Below are 12,605 nucleotides of genomic sequence, written 5' to 3'. Positions count from 1 at the left end.
TAGGGCGTTTGCCCTGATCTCTTACAGAAACACCTATTCCTGATATAAGCAGCAGTCCTAGCTGCATGTGGCCACAGCTCTTTGGGTAGGCCTGCCTCGATCAACATGCATCTAACCATGTCGAACAGTGTACGCCAGCCTCTCTCCGCCATCCCGTTTTGATGCGGGGAGTGGGGCGCTGACCTCTCATGTTTGATCGCATAGTTTTTCAGTAATTCCTGGTACTCCTCTGAAATAAACTCTGTCCCATTGTCTGATCTCAGACACTTTACTTTACCGTAGGGTGCTGAATCTGCTCAAAACTGCTTTGTTGCTTCAACGGCTTTGTTTTTATTCCTAAGGAAATACACGTACACAGCACCTGAAAAATCATCTATGAAAGTCATGGCATATTTGTACCCTTCGGATGACTCTGGGACAATAGGGCCACCCAGGTCTGTGTGGATCAACTCTAATGGCTCTTTAGCTCTTGCATCACTCTGTCTATTTCTGCTCTGAGAAAATTTGCCCTCAAGACACACTTCACATTGGTTGGGTTTGCATGTTTTGTCTTTGATTTTCATACCGTTTACAACAGATTCTAGCTTTACTAGATCTCCATAGTTGCAATGTCCCATTACTTCATGCCAAGTTTTCAAATCACGGGCTACATTACATGAATTTTCAACGTTTATATCCTTCTCAATAACAGTATCTAAACAGTACAGTCTATCTTTTACCTTCATTGTACATGTAGTACCATCAGGAAGGATCATTTTGTTGTTCTTATTCTCAAAGTTGAATCTCGCTCCTTTCGAAGTCGCTGCATCCACAGACAGAATGTTCTGTGGGTATCCAGGAATCAGCAAGGGGTCTGTGAGTTTGACACTCACCACTCTCCCGTTGCAGTCAGTCAGCTGTTTTACGGCCCCCAGCTCGTCTAGGAGATGATGTTAAAGGGGGCGTAAAGAAAGATATGTGATTGACCGGACAAACCAAGATTTGCTCTCTTAGAGGAGTTTATTAACTAAAAATCACTGCTTTATGCAGGCAAAGACAAAATGAATACAAAACCAAAAGGACGTCCACACTGGGGAATTAACAATACTAAACAGAAGGATCATCCACTACTGGGAAAATAACACTAATATCTATAAACACAAAATGCCGGTACTAATCTGGGAAAACTAAAGGAATGAGATAAACACAAAAAACTCCACCAAAAGGGTGAGCTGAACTCTTTAACGAGTATTCTCATGAAGACAAAAATCGAGCTCTGAACTAGAAAGTGTACCACACAGGTAATCAAAACGAAGACTTTAACGTCTGGTTTACTAGGAGGGAAAAAGAGGAACACTCGCTTTAACACAAGGCCTCTGCTAAGCTTCCCTCCTCGAATGACAGAGGAAGCTGCCTTTTATAGGAAGCTCCCTGATTGTGAGATTAGCGACACCTGGCTCAGCTAGAGCCAGGAGAACAGGCTTGGAGCTCTGAGGCCACCTTGTGGCCACAAAACAGACAGCGTCTGTAACAGCTGGATCTGCGCATCTCCCTTCCTCTTGAAGCTGCCGGTGATCCGGGTCCCGTCTGCCAGCTGCATGACATGGTTCTCGGGCCGAAACGTCTCATCGAATCTGGTGAAGGCCCCCTCTTCGGTTAAAATGTAGGCCGATGCTCCGTTCTGTGGGGCTTCCACTCGCTCAGCCGTAGCACATACTCCTCCTCTTCCTTCGCGGGCTTTCGTTTGTCTTTGGTGTTGTGAATGACCTGTCCAGTGTCCATGACGGTTACCACCTTGTGGCTGCTGTGCGCGCCGACTACTTTTTGCCGTAGCTTCTTGACTTTGTCTCTGCAGTCTCTGGCTTTATGTCCCGCCTTCTCACATATAAAGCACTCTCCACTAAAGTACCTCTTTTCCTCTCTGAACTTCGGTTTGGATATCTTGTAACTCGCTGTCATCACTTAATCTGAGCGGGGTTTGCCTCTGTATCGGAGAGTGCACTCGAAGCTTCTTAGCCGAGCTTTGAACTCTGCGAAAGTTAGCATCTCCCTGGTCTGCGTAACATGCACAGAAAACGGGTCATATTCATCCGTGAGTCCTTTAAGTACCTTCGCTACCAGGAGTGCGTCACTCAGAGTCTCTTTAGCTCTGTTTAGAGCGGCCACTATCTTTTCCACACGTGCTAGGTAGTCTGCTAGCTCTTCGCCGTTAGCCATTTGCACATTGGTTAGCTCGGTGTACAATCCAACGATTCGCGTTTTTTCTTCTGACTCAAAATGGCGCCTCAATATTTCTAGGCTCTTCTTGCCATCATCAAATTTGTATTAATTAAAGGTCAGTTCCCTCTGTAAAGTCAGAGGTACAGAAGAGGATTCGGGCAACTGATAAAAGAGAATTCTGACTTTTTCCCAGAAATCCCTGTCAGAATTCCGAGATTAAAAGTCAGAAATCTGAGAAAAAACGTCTCATGATCCGTGGTATTCTTTTGACCCACGACATGCAGAATCAGAGTCGGAAACAGGGAGGTAAGAAAATAAAATCATTTACTTTAGAATGGAGAACTCAAACTGCTCAAACTGATGCAGGAAGTACCAGGATGTTCTAAAGGAGAGACAAAAGGTTAATATCCGTGAGAGATGATGGGATGGATAACTGAAGGTCTAGGCTTACTGTAAGGAGGTGGTTAGAGGGCGTGCAGAGGAGCACTGGTTGGTCTTTTGAAGATGGGTTGCAAAGGGGTCTTGATGAAGACGAGGTCCAGAGTTCCTGTGTGGTGAGCTTAAAGGGTTAGGCGGTAGGGGCGTGGCGGAGACAATACAGCCAGGAGTTGGAGCTGCATGAAGTGGAGCTGATGAGAAGTTCTTGGAGATGGCTGGAGGAGATGATTCCTTGAAGGGATAAGAGGAAGGATTAATCTTGGTTCTAGTCTGTTAGAAATCTGCTTCACGAAACATTTCTTAGTCTACGTTTTAGTCCTAGCTTGACAATAAATTTTTAATCTGCTACCCAGGTTGAGTAATCATCCGGCAAGAGTGTTGAGGAAGTCAGCTTCTTAAATACACCCAGGAGGATGCTTGGAGATGAGCTGCAGCTGGCCGTTGCTCCTGCTCTCCAGACACGCCCACCTGCAGATTCTTAGACCTAAAAACATGGTGAGAATAAAAACAGCCCATGACAAAACATAACAATTCTCTTTCTTTTCTTTTTTTCTTGTCTTGTCAGTGGCTCTAATCCTCTTCTGTACAGAGTAGAAATAAATAAATAAAATGTAGAGCACAAAAAGTCTCCCCCCTTTCCCAAACGGCCGGCGAATTGTCCGCTCCCAACCCCATCTCACTCTTTGGAATGTTCAAAAGTTGGCAGCCCTATATATACCGACTCTGTCTGAATTAATACGAAGTGTGTTTATGGTCCCTAGAACCCTAGAATCTTCTGATTACACATTCAAAGATCAATCGGATTGATATTTCATATTTATATGGAATAATCACATCTTATTGGTTTTAATAATGATAAATGACCCACACTTATATAGCGCCTCTCAGAGTAAGGACTCCACAGCACTTTACACTACAGTGTATCATTCATCCATTCACACACACATTCATACACTGGTGGGGATGAGAGGCGAGGCTGCCGAGCATAGGCACCACCGGACCCTCCGACCACCACCAGCAGGCAAGGTGGGTTAAGTGTCTTGCCCAAGGACACAACAGCAGAATTCTCTGTCCGGAGCCGGGATCGAACCTGCAACCTTCCGATTACTGGACAACCCGCTCCACCTGTTGAGCTACTGCTGCCCCGTATAAGGGACAATAAGGCTGTGGAATGCACTCGCAGTTCAGATTCGTCCCTGTCGGGTTTTTAATCACTTTTAAAGACTCATCTGTTCTCAGTTGCTTTTAATTCCGTTTGAGAATGCATCTGTTTTTAGTGGCTTTTATGTCAGTTTAATATGTTTGTTTTTATCATGTTTTTACTTTGTGATGAACTTTTTATCTTATTTTTAGAAGTTTTAGGGATCTTCTGTTCTTTTTGGCTTGTTAAGCACTTTGGTCAGCTTTTATGCTGTTGTAAAGTGCTTTATAAATAAAGATGACCTGACTAATTAATATTTTAATTGCTACAACTTTAAATTCAAATTAATTGATGGTTTCAATTAAAATTATATTGCACTAAACTTTAAACTTCATTAAATTATTACAATTTAGAGGGATTGAATTTTAAACTCTTCATTTTCACACTAAACCAAGTTTAAAGCTAAGCCTGTTGCACCAAACCTTTAAACTTTGATCTAGGAATTACTTTAAACCAGCTAATGAGGATGCTTAACTTTAGTAATGGCTGTATTTTTAGTTATCTATAGCCAAATTATTCTTCCAAGAAAATGGATCAGCAGGCTCAGTCCACCTGAATTAAATGATTAAGGTGGATTTCTGGTCATTGCCTGGTTCACCATATCAGTTTTAGAGCTTTTTATTCAGTAAACTTAGCATTGTGAAGCCATTAAAACCAGTTGCTGCCTCCTGTTCTCACCACCGATCCTGAGGCGAGACTGTTTTTTATTTACATACCAGCTCCCCGATTAACGGTGGGCTCGGTCGGTGACGCTTTGGTCCTGCGTGCCTTTGATAAAAAAGAAAAAAGTTAGCCGCAGGTCATAATTTCATTTCGAACCTCTGGGTCGTTAATGTGGTAACCATGGAAACACTCCTGCTGCTGCTCATTTACGCATCCGGGGTCAGCGTCAGCGTGCACGTGCGCAAGCACCACTACTGTCATGACACATAAAGGAACGACGCAGCTCCACGTACCACGTGACTCCTGCGTAGACTCATTTACATATCTATTGCTGTACGTCTGACGTCATCAAAGGCCAGAACCTATAGACCTCGGACCTGAAAGCATGTCACTCACTTTGTCTAGAAGAGAGAAGCTTGTTTTTGGACTCCCACAAGAAGAATTAAAATGGCAAAATCCACACAGGAATGTTTAGATAATTCGACTTTCAGAATTAAGGAAGGTATGTCTGTTGCAAGCAGATTCAATGTTTACCAAATCCAAAAAGTCACACATTACAGGAAGTTCAGTCAGATTGCTGAGTGCCGAAATGAGAGAACAGGTGAAATTTTGGCAATAAAATTTGTCAAAAAGAAGTTTTATTCTAAAAATAGGAGAGAGGTGAGGATACTGAAGCAACTGAAAAGTTTAGGTCTCCACCAATGCCGCATTGTCAACTTTTCTGAGTGTTTTTCATACCAAGACAGGACCTGCTTTGCCTATGAGAAGCTGGATTCAACCTTTCAGGAATTAGTTTTAGCAGCAAATGGGAAACCTGTTCACCTTATTGAGATCAGAGCTATTGCATATCAAATGATCGTTGCTTTAGCAGCTCTGCACCACGCTGGATTCACTCACGCTAATATAAAACCAGAAAATATAATGACTATGGATGAAGTTTCACATCAGTATGGTGTCAAACTGATTGGTTTTTCCAACTCTGCAACGACATCTGACTTACGTGACTTAAAGATCCCTTTAGATTGTGGTTACACCGCACCAGAGGTGTTCCTGGACTGTCCACTAGACGAAAGCCTTGATATCTGGAGCCTTGGATGTACGTTAGCTTTTCTGTTCTTAGGGCAACACATGAGCCCCGTGGACTGTGAGTATCAGTACATGAGGTTTATCGTAGATGTCTTGGGCCAGCCGAAAAATAAACTACTGGAAAAAGGATGTCAAAGTCATCTGTTTTTTAAACAAGTGAAGCAGGGGTCTGATTATGTTTGGAGACTCCGGACCCCGAAGGAATTTGAAGAAATAACTGGAATTGAGGTTAAGAAAACAGATTGCAATAATTTAACTGATTTGAATGACTTTCTGTTTAAATCCAACCAACCAGAGCCAATAGCTTATGACGACACAGAGGCTTTCATCGACCTTCTCAGGAAGATGTTAAACGTGGACCCGGCACTTAGGATCAAGCCAGCGGATGCTTTAAAACACCCATTTATAACAATGAAGCATCTGCGTTATATCTCAGATGAATTTTATTTAACAGAATCCCAAAGGATTATGGAGGAATTCCAACACAGCGAACAAGAATACACTTATAGTTCTCTTTCTACTCCGAACAGCAACGGAGAGCAGACCCCAGACCTGGATTTTAGTAAGAAGGGAAAGAGAAATTCCTCACATTTAGTCCAGACCGAAACCAGAACAGGAACCAGTAGCAGTGAAACAAAAGCTGAAAAGAAAAACACGCCACACTCTGACCCCAGGAAGAGTTCACCTAATGATGAGAAAGTCCATCCGTTGTTTAGCAGTGAAAGCTCTGAAGGAGCTAGTTCAGAGGACTCAAAGATGGACCTGTCTATCAGATGGGAAACGGATTCCTCAGACACAGACAAAGGGTCGTACTCAACTGACTCAGATAGCATCCCTTCAATATTAACGCCAGGTATGGTAATTACGGGGAATTCAAAGATTTACGAAGTAGAGGAAGTTCTTGGTTTTGGGACGTTTGGAGAGGTGGCCAGGTGCTGCATAGAGGGACAAGATAAGGTGGTCGCTTTGAAAGTAATGAGTAGACAGTACGAAAGCGAATTTTTAAATGAAGTTCAAACGTTACAACTTCTGAACAAACTGACAAATTTCAAACACTGCTTTATGAAACTGAATGACAGTTTCACCTATCGAGGCTTTTTATATCAGGAATTCGAGCTTTTGGATCAAACTTTGTTCGATTATTTCAAACAAAGAGGTGACACTTTAAAGGTGGCTGAAATCAGAGCAATTGCCCAGCAGATCTTAGAAGCTCTTAGTGTTTTAAAACAGCTTGGCATTACTCACACAGATTTGAAACTTGATAATATCATGCTTGTAAATCATGAAGCACAACCATTCGGAGTGAAGCTGATTGATTTTGGGTTGGCTTTTGAGACTGAACGTTTACCACAGAAGGGTATCATTCAGAATTTGGCTTGCAGAGCTCCAGAGGTAACTCTTGGTCTACCACGAGATGAAGCGATAGACACTTGGAGTCTTGGCTGTCTCTTGTCTGCTCTGTTTCTGGATTGTTATCTGTTCCCAGAAGAAAACGAATACGATAATCTGAGAATAATTATGAAGCTCCTTGGTCAACCTGACAAAAAACAACTGGACGAGGGGACTCTAGTCTCAAACTATTTCAGAAAAGATAAGAACAGGTCTGAATGCTCTTGGAGATTTAAAACCCTGAAACAATACGAAAAGAAGAGAGGAGCGGTGTCTGTGAGGGCAGACGCAACCTATGATGATTTAACAACGCTGGATGACTTGTTTTTCTCTCAAAACACTAACAACTCAACTGAAAATGAAGATATCGAAGCTTTTCTTGACCTCGTGAAGAAAATGTTAACAGTGGATCCATCAAACCGGATTCTGCCAGCTGATGCTCTGAAACACCCTTTCATCACGATGGAGCATCTCGATGGCGCTTCAGATAGACGTTATGTGAAAACAGCTCGTAAATTAATGAGAAATGTCCAACCGTGTCATTCAGATGGTGAAAGTGTCATCAGCGAATGCCCCGGGCCCAGTCAGGTGCCAGGTGTTCAAACAGACTTAGAGAGATCTTTACCAATGGCAGAATCAACATGCAGTACAAAATTTAGTTCAGAAGAAATAGTAGAGTTTAATTTAGAAGAAAGCAAAGGAGGAAACGTTACAGAGAAAACTTCTATTGACACCAGAGAGAAGGATGAAGAGCCAATGTGTAGCAAACAGTTATTAGAGAAAACCAGCACAGTAAACACAGAGGAACTGCATATGGATAATCTTTCACCGGACCAATCTAAAGATAGTGAAACATCGTTCGCAGACATAGATGAGACAAACTCAATTGGCTCAGAAAGCTTATCTTCATTACTAATCCCAGGTGTGAAGATTGAAGGCCTTTCAAAGGTTTATATTGTAGAAAAAGTACTTGGATCTGGGGGATACGGAGCGGTGGCCAGGTGCCGTATACAGGAAACAAATGAGGTCGTAGCGTTGAAAATGACGCGCCTAACCGATTACAGCAGTTTTTTCAATGAGAAGAAAATATTAGAAAGTCTGAACGAACTCACACAATGCGATAGCTATTTTATCAGACTGAACGGCAGTTTCGCCTTTCAAGGCTTTTTATATCAGGAATTAGAGCTTTTAGATACAAATTTGAGTGAGTTTTTGGGGGACGAAGGTCGTTTTTTTGAGCTGGCTGAAATCCGACCAATTGCCCAGCAGATCTTAGAAGCTCTTAGTGTTTTAAAACAGCTTGGTATTACTCATGCAGATTTGAAACTTGATAATATCATGCTTGTAAATCATAAAGCACAACCATTCAGAGTGAAGCTGATTGATTTTGGGTGGGCTTGTAGCACTGGAGCTTTACGACAAAAGGGTATCCTTCAGACTTTGGCATACAGAGCTCCAGAGATAACTCTTGGTCTACCACGAGATGAAGCGATAGACACTTGGAGTGTTGGCATTATCTTGTCTGCTCTGTTTCTTAAATGTCTTCCGTTCCCTTATAACAACAGCTACGATAATCTGAGAATAATTATGAAGCTCCTTGGTCAACCTGACAAAAAACTACTAGACAAGGGGACTCTAGTCCCAAACTATTTCACAAAAATTGACAAAGGGACTAAACATTCTTGGATATTTAAAAAGAAAGGAAAGAAGTCTAAGGAGAAGACCTTTCACCGTATAACATCCCTGGAGTACTTTTCTGTCTATAAAACCTGCAATTCAACTGAAAAGAAAGATGTTAAAGCTTTTCTTGACCTCGTGAAAAAACTGTTAGCAGTGGATCCAGCAAAGCGGATTCTCCCAGCTGATGCTCTTAAACACCCTTTTATCACGATGGAGCACCTTGATGGCGCTTCAAATGAAGATTATGTGAGAAGCGCTCATAAAATAATGAAAAATTTCCAACCAGGAAACATCCCTCCACACGGTAAAATTAAAATCCCCAATAGTCCGAGGTTAAAAGATGTGAAAAAGTTTCTCGAACAACAGAATGGAATAAAACACACTGGTGCCAAAAGAAATACAAGCCTTGCCAAGATTAAGAACTTCTTCGCCGAAAAGTACTACTCCGTCAAGTATTACTTGTCTAGACTCTGGTAGTTTAGTATATATGTAGAAATTGTTTTAGTTATATTATTTTTACCTAATTAGAACCAAAAATGGGGCTGCATGGGGACACACTTAATCACAGCACGTGGTTAACACGTTCTCCCCATGCATGCGTGGGTTTCCTCTGGGTGCTCCAGTTCCCCCCACAAACACCAAAAACATAGCAGGTTAGGTTTATCAGTGTATTTGAATTATCCCTAGGTGTGGGTGAGTTAGTCACCTGCCCAGGGTGTCTTGTGTCTCTTACCTGGTGACAGCTAGAGGCGGCACCATCTCATTCAGATAGTGAGTTTTCTGCTAGACTGAAGATACTTTTAATTACTCCTGTAGACACTAAGGAAAGCTAGGGAGACATTTCAGCTGTTAGATTCACCCCTTCTTTCCATCGGCCATGAAAGTAGTCACATAATGTAATGGTGACGTTTTAACCGCAAACTCATTTCCAACTGGAAGCAATTCTGACGCTAACTGAGAGCGACAGAGCTCCACACAGCTGATCCTGTGATGTCCAAAATAAATCACGGGAGAATCGCAACACCACACGTGATTTCAGAAGTCCACACAAAGGCAAGGCAGCTTTATTTGTACAGCCCCTCACAGCGGTATAAATCTGACCAAAGTGCTTCATAGAAATTAAAACATTAAAAAACAATACACAAGATAAAAATGCATCAAAACTAAAGCTTAAGAACTAACACTATAAAGACTCCCATGCTGAGTTAAAAGCCAAATCATAAAAATAGGTTTTCTAAAGGGATTTAAGGTTGGTTTATGCTTGACACGTCCACGAGGTCCGCACGGCTCCGCGCGGCAAAATTGCGTCATTTTAACAACCACGCGCCTCCGCACGGACTAAAATTTCCGCACCGCGCACCTAGGAAATGTTCTAACCATGCGGACGGTGTTACGATCCCTGACTTCCCCAGCGCCCGGCTTCTACTCCGCACCTTTTCAGCACCATTCTCAGTCCTATATGATACAGCTCATTGAAACACCATTAAAAGAATATATTTTATCAAGATCTCTATCTATCTATATACATACATATAATTATAAATAATTTTATAAGTAGTCTTATTTTATATTGGGTGTCTTAATGGCTGAAAATGGATAAAAAGCAGTTACATTTTAATTTAAAGATTTGAGATTCTAGTCAAAAATAAAGAACATTCCTCCAAATGTTCTTTAATGTGATCATTATAATTCTAATGCTTACAACTTTGTTTTTATTGTCTGCAATGCGTAGCCTACATCTTTATTAAATATGTGTTTAGCTGTAAAGTGGTAATTCTCTAATGTGTACACAGAGGTGGACATCAGTGCTGCAGTGAAATTCCCAAGATCAGTCTGCTTTGCTAACAAATATAGTTAAATCTTACCTGCATTCTAAATAAATACCGTTAGGTGAAAACATCAGTAGGCATTGAGTTATTGATAAAACCCTAACCCTAACAGCCAGAATGGAAGAAGAGCATGCTGGGTCATCCTGGATCTGAGCCTGTTCTGTGTATTTACCTACAGGATGCAATAAATGTCTACAAGGCTGAGTTTGGACCATTACATCTAAAAGAAAACATACAATCAGTGATGTTTTTTAATTGTTTACATTAATATACAAATTTTCTAAGTATTAACCTCACAGCAAATAAGTAGAACAATATAATAAACAGGCTTTAGTAGTTAAACAGGCGTTGTGCACACAGGTGCTTTGTGTCTCGGTGCTGGTGGTATCTAGGTCTCAGAGTTCCTGTCCTCCTGCCATCTTCTGTTGTCCTCAGGATACGGATTGATGTTTCCTGATGATGAGGGAGGGGAAGTATGTGGGCTTCAAACTGGTCCTGGATAACAGTGGGAGACCTCCGTTATCTGAATACTGAGACCAGAGAGTTGGTGAGATGCAGATCTTCTCTACCTCATCTAGAAACGGAGTTGGTTCAGGGAAAACTTTCCCAAAGACCAGTTCCATTATGTCATCGCCATATTCTGCAATGATAGACAATAACTTTAATGACATATTTTGTCTACAAGCAGCTTTAGGAAAGTTGTTTCTTTAGCTTTCATGTTTATAGTCACGTTTGTGTTTGTTCACAAGTTCACTTTGCTGCAGTGACTTTATATTTTCTTACAAATGTAATAAAATAGTGACACTAAAATTATACAAATGACTCCTTATGAAAGGAAGCTCATTAGAGAGCAGCGCAGACAGACTTACTACATGCTGCAGCTGTTTTTGTAGGCCAGCTGCTGCTGAATTTGGGGAAAGTTATTCTGCACACATCCAGATCAGATGGTCGATTACAGAAAATAATGTAATTCAATAATTTCTAAACAGACTAAACAAGTAAAACATCAAATAAATCACTCTGCTGTCATCAGACGGAGTGATTCAGGGGGTGAGGTGTTCTTAATGATGAGGGTGGCTGAGGTGTGTCATCACTCACTTTGGTCTGGTCCAGACCGTCTCTTTACTGGTGGGTCTCCTTCCTCAGTAGGTGACGTGAAGCTCCAACATCTGAACATTCTGTGTTCCTTAGAGGAGAAGAAAAGTAACAATAGCAAGCTGGCTAAATTATTTTTTACTAGCATCTCAAGGACTTGGAGAAGCAGATCTTCACTTACCTAAACATCAGACCAGTTTGTCCCAGCTGAGCTCATCAGGGCGTTAGTCTGACAGCCTGTCAGTGAAACACGGCTCCAGCCTTCTGGATGTTGACTCTAAAAAGCAAAGGAACATTTTTACATTTGTTTTAATTATTTTACAGCCGATTTTATCAGCTTTCCGACACTCACGCTCATACAGACGGTGAGCTTTGCTGCGTCTGATTGATGCAGTTAGTTTTTATATCTGCAGTGAGACAAAAAAACTAACCTCACTTCACTCAGAGATTGTTCTTTAAAACTCTATTAAATCCACTGTGTTGACGCACTTTAATGACTTTGTCACGCTGCATTTTAGCTGATATGGGACTTTATTTACTAGATGCTAAGATTACATCACACTCACGTAGAATAACACACAGGCTCTCTCAGGGTCCGAAATTAACACTCACCACTCGCCAAATGCGAGTAAATTGCTCCATTTGGCGAGTAAATGTTTGAGCTCTACCTGCCACCTGGCGAGTAAATGTTTGCACCAAATTAGTTATGTTTATCAGTCATCTTCCATGGATCTCTGATACTCCTCCCGCCTGCACGCAACGTACACAAATGTACGCGAAACGTGAGCGCCGCATCCAACGTCATTTCCACCTATTCCATTAAATCAGTTTATCAAGTTAGCAGTTAGCTTCGTGTTAAAACTAGCGGTGAAATGTGGCGGTTTTTAACTGTAGTCAGCCAGCCTTCCAAAAGAAAACTCGTCGAACTGGAAGAAAATCCACCAGGACCAGTGGCAACCAGAAGATTTTGTGAAAAGTGGCGAACGGGAGACGGCGGAGTCGTGAGACAATGGCTACATTATGAT

General features: G+C 41.7%; 1 long non-coding RNA gene across 2 annotated transcripts in view; it reads right to left on the bottom strand.

Moving 5' to 3' along the window:
* Window positions 1-12,605, bottom strand: part of LOC107379898 (uncharacterized) — a 70,893-nt gene that overhangs the window by 24,872 nt on the left and 33,416 nt on the right. The window contains exons 2-4 of one of the 2 annotated variants that reach the window (XR_011516089.1): window positions 2,987-3,121; window positions 2,651-2,868; window positions 2,528-2,581 (exon numbers count right to left, since the gene is read on the bottom strand). This is a non-coding gene — a long non-coding RNA (uncharacterized lncRNA). The remainder of the gene's footprint in view (window positions 1-2,527; window positions 2,582-2,650; window positions 2,869-2,986; window positions 3,122-12,605) is intronic. The other variant, XR_001572251.3, reaches the window with a different exon arrangement.

This window comes from Nothobranchius furzeri, chromosome 13 (genome assembly GCF_043380555.1).
Source record: "Nothobranchius furzeri strain GRZ-AD chromosome 13, NfurGRZ-RIMD1, whole genome shotgun sequence".
NCBI lineage: Eukaryota > Metazoa > Chordata > Actinopteri > Cyprinodontiformes > Nothobranchiidae > Nothobranchius > Nothobranchius furzeri.
Note: the sequence above shows the minus strand (reverse complement) of the source record. Positions and strands in the feature narration are given on the sequence as shown.